The sequence below is a fragment of the Haliotis rufescens genome, unplaced genomic scaffold, assembly GCF_023055435.1.
Source record: "Haliotis rufescens isolate VD_foot unplaced genomic scaffold, xgHalRufe1.0.p SCAF_7, whole genome shotgun sequence".
Taxonomy (NCBI): Eukaryota; Metazoa; Mollusca; class Gastropoda; order Lepetellida; family Haliotidae; genus Haliotis; species Haliotis rufescens.
Genome location: NW_025964361.1, coordinates 40,655,981 through 40,669,263, shown reverse-complemented (window position 1 = coordinate 40,669,263; position 13,283 = coordinate 40,655,981). Strand labels below are relative to the sequence as shown.

General features: G+C 38.7%; 1 protein-coding gene across 2 annotated transcripts in view; it reads right to left on the bottom strand.

Moving 5' to 3' along the window:
* The window catches only part of LOC124132657 (transient receptor potential-gamma protein-like), a 383,698-nt gene that overhangs the window by 316,486 nt on the left and 53,929 nt on the right, over positions 1–13,283 (bottom strand). Inside the window, exon 1 of one of the 2 annotated variants that reach the window (XM_046496670.2) lies at positions 11,058–11,133. The exons of the other annotated variant lie outside the window; for it this stretch is intronic. The gene's annotated coding sequence lies outside the window, so the exon portion shown is untranslated. Of the gene's footprint in view, positions 1–11,057; positions 11,134–13,283 lie in introns of those variants that run through there. 2 annotated transcript variants of the gene reach the window in all.

Genomic DNA, 13,283 nt, shown 5'->3' with positions numbered 1-13,283 from the left:
AAATAATCAACTAAATCACAAATCTGAAGATTATATCTGAGTGTTTACCATCAACTCTGGCTATATATGGCATCTTCGTCCATTTGCATCCCAGAACTCTACAATCTACACATTATATCTGAGTATTTACCAGCAACATCCAGTTTATGGCATCTTTCGCCATTCTTGCCGCACAACACTCCGATCTGTATTTTGATTATCTCCGAACGTTTACCATCAAATATTTGTACGAGCCCCATAATCCTTTATCCATGATCAAATAAGTTTCAAACCAGCATGAGGGAATGTTTGTTTAAGTCAGCATTAAAAGCATTTGCATTTAAATACATCAACACATAATGTGTCTACACCAATTCTAGTAGGCCATGCAAGTGTTGACATGAAAGGACAATTGAGCATTGAAAACTTGAAATCTTCCCTCTCTGTTATAGATCTTTGAAGTGAGATGTCTGCAAGGTTGAAAACTATGCATAGATTAACGGATGAAAGGCATGGGTTTTATACAGTGGCTGCTTTGATTTTGAATTCTGCTGAATAAATCATGGATATGTATTCAGCTACATTGCTCGCCTTGAAATAACTTGCAATTCTAACACCTTTGTAGTGGGTAGTGAATTTATTTTGAAGATTGAGCCAAGTCCACAAAGGGAAACAACACTCCAAGTTTGAAAGTATTGAAATATGGATCGGATTTTTCTTTGCGGATTTAAAATTTGCTTATTATGGACTATAATTTCAACTGGTTTGACTTGATGTTTGGCACTATTGTCGCTATGCAAAGCACTTCATATTGGAGAATTACAGAATGAGATGTAATTTATCATGACATTTTAAGGATATACAATAAAGAGCTGCAGACAAACTGACGTGTTTTTTTTGTGAATTAATGAATACGCGACTTGTAAGGGTGAAGCTATTGGTCAACATCATATAATGCACAGTAAAAAACTACATAGTATCCCATCAGAGAATTTAGGTGAACGAATAGGTGATAACAAACTTGATCAATAAAATGAGAAATTTGAGACAAATTATTACGAGACATGATGATTTACCATTCAAATTTATTTTCTCGTAAACCAAGCCAGCAATAGCAATCAGCTGTACACACATTTTCTAGCAATCTACTGGTGATTGGGTTAGAAAATACCCAACAATATAACTTCAAAGAATTTCGATGCAATGATCAGATGAATTGTATCTAAAATTATTATGAGAAATAATATATTCCAACACCGCATCTTTTTAGTTGCAGCTTTCACTCTATATATAAAATGACTATATATATTTTAAATGATAATAACCACTTTCCAACAACTGATTGCTATTGACGGATATTTTTTACGTAAGGAACAATTTGATCCGTCAGCCTCGAGTCCTCCAGCGTTTTTGCTGCAGCAAATGAATGAAAACAAAATACACATATCGTAATTACTCCGGACAAAAGTTATATGTATAATATCAGGCAGTTACCTTGTTCGAGGAATGCATCCATCATGTGTCTTTGTAACAATCTAATATTTTTGGACTGATGTCCGCTGTCCTTCAACAAAATCCATTGAGTTAGATAACAACGCGCAATCAATCAACATATTATCGGCTAATCCTGTGAACACCATATGTTGTTTTTACATCGGCACTCCACGCAAAGATATGGGTGTATTCTGTCTGCTTAAGTAAACCTACATATATAAACATTTACTTTTGACAAATCCACTGTGCAAGCCAATAGTGATTTATCAATCAACATATTATCAGTGAATCCCTTGGTCGATGCTTCTTGCAACTCAACTGACCATTCCTCTCTTGCTGCGCTGCCAGGTGCATATTACATAACATATAATACATTCACATCAGACTTGGATTTATAACCCAACCTTAGATCAAATATTTACCCCTGACACGAGAAATGCCAAATGGGCACCAGAGAGTGCTATATATCCTTGACCCCACAGAGGCAGGGGTGAACGTTATTGAGTTATTTGCAGTCTTCGTCAGGTAATCCAAGTGGTTGTACATTAATTATACCGGTAACAAAGTCACCAATGATCATCAAGTAAATGACGACAAATACACGTGTAGGTTATACCATAAAATATGTATGACAAGAAGGGAGTAGTAATTGTATTACATGCAATTTGCTTGAAAAATAAGGGTCGTCGCTGTTTTGAGAATATGAACTAAATTCCACTGTTGCAAAAATATTACGTACATATAACTCATATTTGTACATACTCATTTACACATGCAAGCGAATTTTCAAAGTGAAGGGTTATAGTAAGCATCATCCCTTCAAAAGCGAGGATTCAAGGGGACCCCCCCTCGCTCCAATTACCCCCTCCCTGTTCCAAAGCCCAGTTTGTTGGGTCGCTGATGCTAATTGGAATCTGATGATTATGTGGGCTAATTAAAATGCCATCTCTAACATAATTTTATGTTTCGTTAGCTCTAAGATCACTTTGTTGAACAGGGCCCATCAGAGTATTTGGCAAGTATTGTATGGTATTGTATTATTTTAATTAATTTATTTACTAAGTTACTTACTTATAACCTCTTTAAAAGAAAAAATACCACTATGCTCTGTAGCTCACCTGCACTGATTTATATATTTACAAAGTCAATTTATTTGATATTATTCATAAAGGTCAAATTAGAATAAAATTAGAATATGGCATAAACCCATACTCACTCACGCACTCAATTTTTCAGCTGGACAAACACTGGGACATATGTTACAAGCCAAAATTGGGAACTACATCGGACATCATTTTTGCCACTGATGCATCAAATTTGAAAATACCCTCCACATGTCTCCCCAAAAACATACTGCAGGGATAGGGATATGTAACATGGTCAGACAACCAAAATTTAATTTCAGTCCTCAGGAATATGAAACATATTTCAGTGTTGAACAGTCAAAATGGGGTAAGTAGGTAATCCCAAATTGCCTTTAAAGCATGGCCACCCATGAAGATTTGGGTTAGGATTGGTCTTCAGCAACCCATGCAGGATCCAGTGGTCAGACTCAGTGACTTGGTTGATGTATGTCATCATATCCCAGTTTCATAGATTGATGCTCATGACGTCAATCACTGGATTGTCCGCTTTAGACTTGAAAGCTGGAATACTGCTGAGTGCTGAATTAAACAACAAACAAACAAACTGCAACCCTGGTACAAGCAGGTTAAAAAGACATCTTCAACATAACAAAATATTATATCAACATCCCATCTAACATACTTATACCATTGCTGGAACCAGTGTGCCAGTATTATACTTGCAGAATTTTGTTTTACAATTCATTTGAGCTCAAAAGCAGTTCTACAAAAGAAATAAGGAAATGGATTGTGGCCTAATGTGTCCTATAATAGTATACTGAGCCTTTGAGATGCAGGAGTGAGTGAGTGAGTATGGTTTTACGCCACTTTTAGCAATATTCCAGCAATATCACGTAGGGGCCACCAAAAATGGGCTTCACACATTGTACCCATGTCGAGAATCGAACTATGGTCCTCGGCGTGATGAGCTAACACTTGAACCACTAGGCTACCCGACTGCACCTTGAGATGCAAGAATAGACATGCATTTGATTTCAAGTGTGTCTCAGGCACTCACAAAGATGTTTACGTGTGCCCTCAGGAAGTTAAGGGTGCCAACGGGAAGCATATGCTTGATTCATCTGCACACTCCGTGAATTTCATTTTAACATGAGCTAGATAATAAGTGGTTGTAATTTAGAAAGTAATCCTCCCTTGTTTTCATTGAGATTGGTGGCATCCGATTCAATTTCTGAATTTTAACTGCTGCATTATGTCACGAGTTTTACTGTGCCATTGGCACTCGAATTCAAGGAATTTCAAATCCTGACATGTGTGAATGTAGTGACAGGCTTTCCAGGATAAACTTGGGAGACGATTCCCATACAGGAACTCAATTCCCTGACAACATTTCAAGCAAGCAGCCATTTCCTCCATAATTTCCCTCCTGCTGGATTGACGGCTACAGCCAAACTGTCACAATGGACAGGCGAGTCACAGACGTGGATGAAGATAGTGAAGTCAATCTACGCTATCAGACACACAATATTTACAACGATTATTTACTGAGATATTTCTCCATAAATCACCTGTTAATATCCCGACTTCATGACTTTCTGGCAATCACACACTGCTGTTGATAAGGATGGTTGGTGATATCTGTATTACCTTCTGTATGTGTGCTGAATTAAGGATTGGGGAATATCTCGGTAATCATACATCCTTGTAATGATAATAAGTACATGAAACTCATCATCATCATGCATATTAATAATAACCTTATTTATTCCTGCAACTCTTACTTCATAATTCCTGATAGAAAAAAGGTTCAAGTTTCTTTTATTTGCTGTTTTTCACCACACTCCAATATTCCAGCTATATGACAGTGACCTGTAAATAATTAAATAATTGACTCTAAACCAACCAAACCAGTGATTTATATTATCAGCACTGATCAACTTAGACGGGTATTGTGACATGCTATCAACCAGGTCACCAAGCTTGACAGCCCCAAGAAGATCTGGGGAAGAATAGGTCTTCAGCAACCCATGCTTGCCATAAGAGGTGACTATGCTTGTCGTAAGAGGTGACTTTTGGATCGCATGGTCTAGCTCACTGACTTGGTTGATGCATGTCATCATATTGCAATTGTATGGAATGATGCTCATGATGTCAATCACTGGATTATCTGGTCCAGACACGATTATTTACAGACTGTTGTCATATAGCAGGAATATTGCCGAGTGCGGTGTTAAACAATTATATCCTCTCTTACCATCAGCAAAAGTTGCGGCAGACCAGTTTAGTCCTGGAATCCCCATAGGGAGTGAGTGAGTGAGTGAGTGAGTGAGTGAGTGAGTGAGTGAGTGAGTGAGTGAGTGAGTGAGTGAGTGAGTGAGTGAGTGAGTGAGTGAGTGAGTGAGTGAGTGAGTGAGTGAGTGAGTGAGTGAGTGAGTGTGAGAGTTTGGCCTAATGGCCTAACGCGGCATTTAGCAATATTCCAGCAATGTCATGGTGGGGGACCAGATGTGGGCTTCACAAATTGTACCAATGTCAAGATTCGAAACAGGGTCTTCGGTGTGACAAGCGAACGCCTTAACCACCAAGTTACCCCACCCCATGGGAATTAAATAAAGTAATATGGGCATTGAAATGTATTGCGAAATGTAAAGATCAGATGAGACAATGAGTTTTATGCCACATTCAGTAATACTGTGAATCACATGCCGTGTCTCTCAACCGTTAATCAGACTTGATGAAGGCAAACTGATGGCTGGTAGTCTCAGTGACACTTTATCAAGGTTGTGATGACATGTCACAGACACAGATTAGGACATTCTGATCGGGATGATTGTGTCTTGTCATGACCTGATCACCTATAGGTGAGCGAGAACCTTGACTCTTAAGTAGCTTTGGACAATCACAGCCTACATCACAGCATGTCAGCTATTGTAGGGATAAAGCATGACGAGATGGCAGGTGTTAGATATTTACTGTTCTTGTGAAACCCACGAACAAGGGAATGCATGGTGCTGACAAACCAATATATAACTAAGGCAAATCTTAGATTTCATCCCATGGTCATAGCATCCTGGCATGCCAAAGGGATGCAAATCTGCACAGCAAATTGTTGCACCTCGGACAACTTGGCCATCCATTATCCCCGATAAATGGTCATATAATATACTCACTGCCAAAAGAAACACGAACTGTAGAAACATATGGAGAAATATGTACATTAAGAAGAGATGTTTCAAATGTGTACCAATTAATGGCAAAACTAAAAAGCTGTCCATCAAAACAGCGATTTGCATACTCGCAACATTGCATGCTATATCTCTTACTGTGCATAACCAATTCCTATATCACTGCATAGAGCTTTGCTTCAGTTGACAATGGTGGAGTGCGCAACACTTTTTATTATCCCCAGTTGGCAAAACAAGTGCTTGTTTTTACAAAGTAAACATTTTGGTAGCCCACGAAAGTCTTATCCCGTGATCTACAACTCCAAGTCATTAAACATATCTTTTTAAGACTTAAAAACGTGCAAAAATCAAAGACGTTGATCTACATGTAAGTGCGTCCATGCAGAAATCAAGAGAAAAAAAGGATATTACTGGTCAAGTTTCAAAACACGAGCAAATTTCGATTTTGGAATGACAGTAAAACAAAAACTAAATGAATATGCATACAACTCTTTCTCCATAATATTCTACAAATTGCAGATCAGAAACAGTCGTATTTTACATGAGATTCGCCTGACCGATGACGGCACCGGTGGAAGAGTTTTCATGAACGTAGCCTCGTGCAAGAATGGCCACCGTGCGTGAATTACAAATTTTGAACTATTTCTTGTGGCCAAACAGCAAGTTGGATTTAGATTTTTTAGAATATGTTACAATATGTTTGCTTCCAAATTTGTCCATAAAAATTGAAAACTGTGACTTAATCATTCAAATGTAATGCTTAAACATAGTGAATGTCAACAGTCTTTTCAACTTCCGGTTACTCATAAACATTTTCTGGCTGCTGCACATGGCAAACACGACGCCTTCTGTGTGAAATATATGACTTAATTGTTACTAATTAAACAAGAGGGGGTACCTGGAGCAATAGCCACTGTATAATGAACTGTCACTTCTAATTAATTGAAAAGTCCATATTGATTAGATTTCATTTGATACGGTCGGAGACCCGGTCTCTGATATGGTACACACTTCAGACGGAAGTAAGACGGCGAAATTGACCAAAGCACTGGAATGTAAATAATATATTTTTTGCCAACCAACGGGTATACATATTGTCAACAGTCGCTATTTCATGTCATCACTTTAAATATATTGAATTACAATCTAAACACACATTGTCAAAATTTGACAACTGCAGAATGTTGTCTCCTGCATGCCAACGACATGAACAGCTGATGGTGGTAAAAATGCCTCCTAAACGATCTATAATTGTATTGCGAATAATTCCCCAACAAGTCCACAATGAACAGAAATACATAAATATTAGTGTAATTTCTCCTAAAGTAGACAATGAACAGAAATATAAGTCAAATGTAATTTTTTGTTAATACTAATGCTAATATATTTAAATACTTGTATTTGCAGTGGAATAATTAATGTTCGAAAATAGAATATCCAAGGATATATCTATATAATCTGGTAATATTACTTGCAACATTATTTGAGTCACAAGTACCAAAAATCAAATACAATTTCCCCATTGTGTGAAGATGAAATATCTCTGAAAATTAGCAAAATCACATCACACGCCAAAAAATTGCTTTGGACCAGGGGAGATTTTCTCGCATAGGTAAAGATTTCGAGGATAATCACTGTATACTGAAGGGAGTGCCGGTCAGCACGGACCCTGGACCAGCCTTACAGGGGAGGTAGGGTAGCTAAGTGGTTGAAGTGTTTCCTGATCACTTGGAAGGCCCAGGTTCAATTCTCTTCATTGGTATAATGTGTGAAGCCCATTTCTGGTGTCCCCCACCACAACATTCTGGAATATTGCTAAAAGCGGCAGAAAACCATACTCACTCACTCCAGCCTTATTACTGGGGTTTACGTGAAGATTCCGGGGTAGAATAGGTCTTCAGCAACCCATGCTTGCCGTAAAAGGTGACTATGCTTGTCGTAAGAGGCGACTAACGGGATCGGGTGGTCAGGCTCGCTGACTTGGTTGATGCATGTCATCGATCCCAATTGCGTGGATCGATGCTCATGACATTAATCACTGGATTGTCTGGTCCAGACTCGATTATTAACAGACCGCCATTCCATATAGCTGGAATATTGCTGAGTGCGGCGTTAAACAACAAACCAACCAACCAACCAAAATATTACTGGGGTTTGAGTGAGTATGGTTTTACGCTGCTTTTAGCAATATTCCAATAATATCACTGCAGAGGACACCAGAAATTGGCTTCACACATTGTACCCATGTCAGGAATCAAACCCAGGTCTTCGGCGTGCCAATCGAACGCTTTAACCACAAGGCTACCCGACCGCCCCAATTTGGGTTTGAACACACAACCAGTGGATCCAAGGACACGACCCAGCACTTTAAACACCCACAGGGCCTCCTGTGCCCTTTAAAACACAGATCATTACAACACCTACACCTTGTGAACACGTTTTGTTGTATACTTTAAAGTTGTTTAAGTAACTCTGGATGCATGGTCCAGACAAAGTCTAGCTAACCCAAAGTATAAACATACATGTGTCAAATAGATCAGGTTGTCTGTCATAAATCTTTACATTTTCCCAGTCCTCTTCTAAAACAACAAGCCCTATGAACCTTCTTATTCTTAATAATGATGCTCGAATGCACAAATACCGTCTTCTGAAACCACAAGGCACATTCTTAAACCTCCCTTTGTTTACTAAAATGCTTGAGTGAGTGAGTGAGTATGGTTTTAAGCCGCTTTGAGCAATATTCCAGCAATATCACGGCGGGGGACACCAGAAATGGGCTTCACACATTGTACCCATGTCGGGAATAGAACCCCGGTCTTCGGCGTGACGAGCGAACGCTTTGACCACCAGGCTACCCGACCGCCCCTCTAAAATGCTTAAAGCCACAAAGACCCTCCTAAATAACAGGCCCATCATCAGGAAATCATTTTTTCCCATTAACAGAATACACCTGGGAAGGAACACAATTTATTTTGCTGCTGTTTTGCATTTCTTCCACACTTCTGAGTTTTCCATTTCAAATATTGACAGAATTAGAGCATGATGGATGAGACCATTGTACAAAGATTTCTGTGTGTTAGAAAATATTTGGGTTATTGTGCTCACTTTGTCTATAACTGAAAAAGGAAGAACATGACGGGTTATAATTTGATTCCAACCTCTGTCAATTAAGATTTAAAAGCTATTTATTTCCTCATATTAAGGCAAGCACTGTGAGAATAACAGCTCACAGAATACAAACAGCAAAGTCCCAGGTCACCATTCTTGTCATAAAGCATTAACACAGGAAACCAGTGAGTATGGTTTTATGCTGCTTTTAGCAATATTCCAGCAATATCATGGCAGGGACACCAGAAATGGGCTTCACACATTGTACCCATATTGGGAATCGAACCCGGGTCTTCGGCGTGACGAGCGAACGCTTTAACCACTAGGCTACCCGACCGCCCCTACAGGAAACCAAGCAAGAAGTATAATTGAATGGGGAATCATCAGGAAGACCAATTTTAAACTCATCCCAAGATCATTGCTTATCCAATGGTGTGTCTGGTCCAGGATTGATCACCATACAGTGCGACATGATCAACTTTTGTTTCATTCACTCACTCAAAATAAATACAATGTGAAGATATTGCTTACTGCATATCAAAAGTCACAATGATACATTTGTGCTGAAATATTCCCAAGAGACATTTTAAAAAAGGATGGCTACACAGCCATGTTTATCCTCCAAATGTTATACTGTGGACACCTTAAATAAAACAAATTATAGGCGGCATAGCGATGGATCAACCTGACAAACCTCCAGTTTCATTTGCTGTGGTTTCAGTAATGTTCAAAATGTGAAAGTGATAGATTGGCTACAGTCGGTAAATATAAATTTCTCATGAATCTTCAGTTCGGTTGCTTTGAAAAAAACAACTACAAAACTGCAAAATATGGTCATACATAAAATAAAGAAAATCTGATGTAAGGAGAGTAGAATGACAGTTTCAGAAAGCAAAGAGTATTTATGTGTTAACCCAAATCACTGTACAAACAGTGCAACTCAAGATACTGCAAAAGTGAAAATAAATCAAATTAATATGTTTTATTACATGCCTAAAGATTTTCTTGAACTTAAAGGATTATTTTTTGTATTGAATTGTTTTTAATGTAATAATAAGATGTTCTGACTTCCATTTGACCCCAGCCTCCTGTAATTGGCATAGACAAACCCACTAAACATAAACACTAGCACACTGAGATACCATGCCGCAGTTTAACATGAATACCCCACACAGACACAGTATACTGACTCCGAGCCGACCAGTCCTTGTTTTAGCCCCTTAATGCCGAGCGCCAGACAGGGTAACAACAAGTACCATCTTTTAACGTCTTTTGGTATGACACGGCCGGAGATCGAACCCCTGACCTTCCGCTCTCGGGGCAGACACTCTACCACTAGACCACGGAGGCTGTCCATTGTAATATAAAACCACAGGTGATGCTTCATATGTCATGCCACACCTACTTTCACTACTTTTAATGGGTAACAAAAGAATATCGGATTTGCAATTTAGAAGTGCCCAGAATAGCCTACCATATTCAATCCCTAAATTAGTTTAAATCTGTCAACCAATACCACTTTCAAGATTGAACACATATATAATTGAATTGACATAAGGGTTGAGTAACTGTATAATCTACACATGCACTCTGTGTTCATGAAACAGTCATTAGGAACGCAAGTTTGATAACAACTACCATTAGCGATCTACTGATTTAATGCAAGCTGTTTCAGTGTGTTTATGCATGCCTCTGTATACATTCAATCAAGTATACATGCATCAGAGGAAAGGTGTATACGTGACAATACATGTACATGATTTACATACATAAAGAATCTCTAAAGATAATATTACTTGCACAACTAATTATGGATAGTTGAAAGTGAAGAGGACTTCTGTTGAAAGATTTTACAGTGTGATGACTGCCAAAATACAGGATTATGGCAATGATCTAATTGAGGTAGAGTATTCAGAAATATTTATATGCATTCCATGTAATGATATTAATTAAAATAATCATTTTTGAAAAGGAACATACCAAAAATTGCATACTAAACACAGTATATAAAATACTAGGCTTCCACCATCATGATTCTGATCAATTCAAAGCATGTGTACAAACAAGACATGAAGAACCAGACTTGAATCAAAGCTCACTTTTAACCCACTCTTGCTTTTACACTCCACCCATATCTCAACATTCCGAAAACAAACAGTTTGGCAGCAACCATTCAAATTAGAGCAAGCATATGTCACAGACTTACCTAAACACTTCAATCTCTGGAACGAAAACAGTGTTAATATCCGAGCACGACCCTCCCCAAGTGAAACTCCTGTGTGATTCTCCGTATTGATCTGCGCTGCCTCGCGTTGAGGAACACACAGACAAATGTGCCTGGCAAGTAGCAATCCAGGGCCATGGAGCCGACAAAGACTTACTAATTGAAGCGAACATCCAACACTGACTTACAGGTCTTCAAAAATGTGCTACTTGCTGATGAAAACATCTTCCATTATACAGAAAGAATGTTCGTAATCACAATGGCACCGATTTGAATTGAAAGTCCTAATGTGTTGTCAGTTTTTTTAACAAGTGTAATTTGTCTGTCAGCATGTAATTCTTGACTTTGCACAGTGGTGGCACTAATTTCTGACAGAAACTTCATTGGAGATGATATAATAAAGAGAGAGTTCCTCCAATCGATATCCACGTCCTGTTTTACCTGGAGTGATATATCAACTAAACCCACACTCTTGTCAATGCTTCAAGTGTTTCGGTTAATGTGTCACAGATCCCTTATGATCGGATTCTTGAATAAAATCACATTAGCACATCAATAAACGTCATATGTGAGAAGGAGAATATTGCACTTGAAGTGATGGATATCCAAAATATGAAAGAAGTACACAGCAATAAGGGGAGCTTAATGGTATATGAACAATCAAAGAGCTTAAAGAAGTTTTTAGTAGAGTTCTTCACATTTCAAGGCACTCCATAATCAATTTAAGAGATATCAGGTTGAAATCTCACATCATCACCAGTATATCATTGGCTGGCCTGATCATCATCAATACTTTAATACAGTTGCTATGAAAATCAGGATTTTAGTGGAAATGAAATATAAACTATTAACACCATTTTTGCTTTCTGATTTTTCTCTTTTGTATTTTTATTGGTATATATACTACACAAAAAGAAGTTAAAGAACTCCTGATTCTTTCACATTACTGTAATTGATTTGAAAAGCAATACTCATTTATACTCAAACCAGTATATATAACTTGGAAAGGTATCATTTCCTAATTTCATATTCTACAGACTAAAGTGACACTACATTATTATCAGATGAGTTTGGCATAATGCCACCAACATATTTTTAATTCCATAGAGTCACAGACCCATGAAGACCCGGTGTAAAGTCTGAAAGTATACCCCCCCTTCAAAGTATACCCGGGTAGATTCTGGGGGCTTCCAGAGTCTACCCCGAGGTATAACCTGGGAGCTCCCAGAATCTACCCCCCTTTCCCAGAATCTACCCTGGGGTATACTCTGGGAGTTCCCAGAATCTACCCCGGGGTATAACCTGGTAGCTCCCAGAATCTACCCCGAGGTATAACCTGGTAGCTCCCAGAATCTACCCCGAGGTATAACCTGGTAGCTCCCAGAATCTACCCCTAGATATAACCTGGTAGCTCCCAGAATCTACCCCTGGCTATAACAATAATCTAGGAGCTCCAAGAATCTACTGCAGCCCTGTTTGATTTAAACATGAATGTACATGAAGTTTTCTTTTGGGGGATGCATCTAACTCAGTCTTGATCTCTCCTGGTCAATTGCTGTAACAACATTGTCATCTCATTAAGTTTACATAAATGCCTACATCACTGGATCGTCTGGTGCAGACTTGGTTATTTACAGAATGCTGTCGTGAGCGCTGTGTTTTAAACAACAAACAAACAAACCATAGAGTAACAGTTTGTCAGCTGATGTGCGGGGAGCCCAAAGTTATGAAGGTGGTGTTTTCTCAAGACCTTAAACCATAATGATGAATTCACGCTATTGTTGTTGCAGCTGATTCTGATCCAGGAATACACTGGCCATTCTTAACTTGCATTTCAGAGGTGACTTTGGATAAGTCTGTCTAGGATGGGCTTGACCTCGGGGTCACATGACTAATTACCATGTGCTTGGTGATTGTGGTGGAAAGAAGTCAGCATAATGGATAGGCGGGGAAAAGCTAACAAAACAAACAAGAAACATGAATCTCCAACTGAAAGACAACTGAGTCCAACCTCAAGCACTTACCCATTGGATTCTGGCGACGACAAAACGGCCTTTACGTGATGGGTTGACAAGTTTCGTGCAACCAACACCATAGATGATTAGAAAACTTGCTGTATTAGGTTTTTCGTCACTTGAATGAATGAATTTACCGATGAACTTATCGACAGACATACACCAGACATGGTGCCACTGGCGCAGAAGTTAA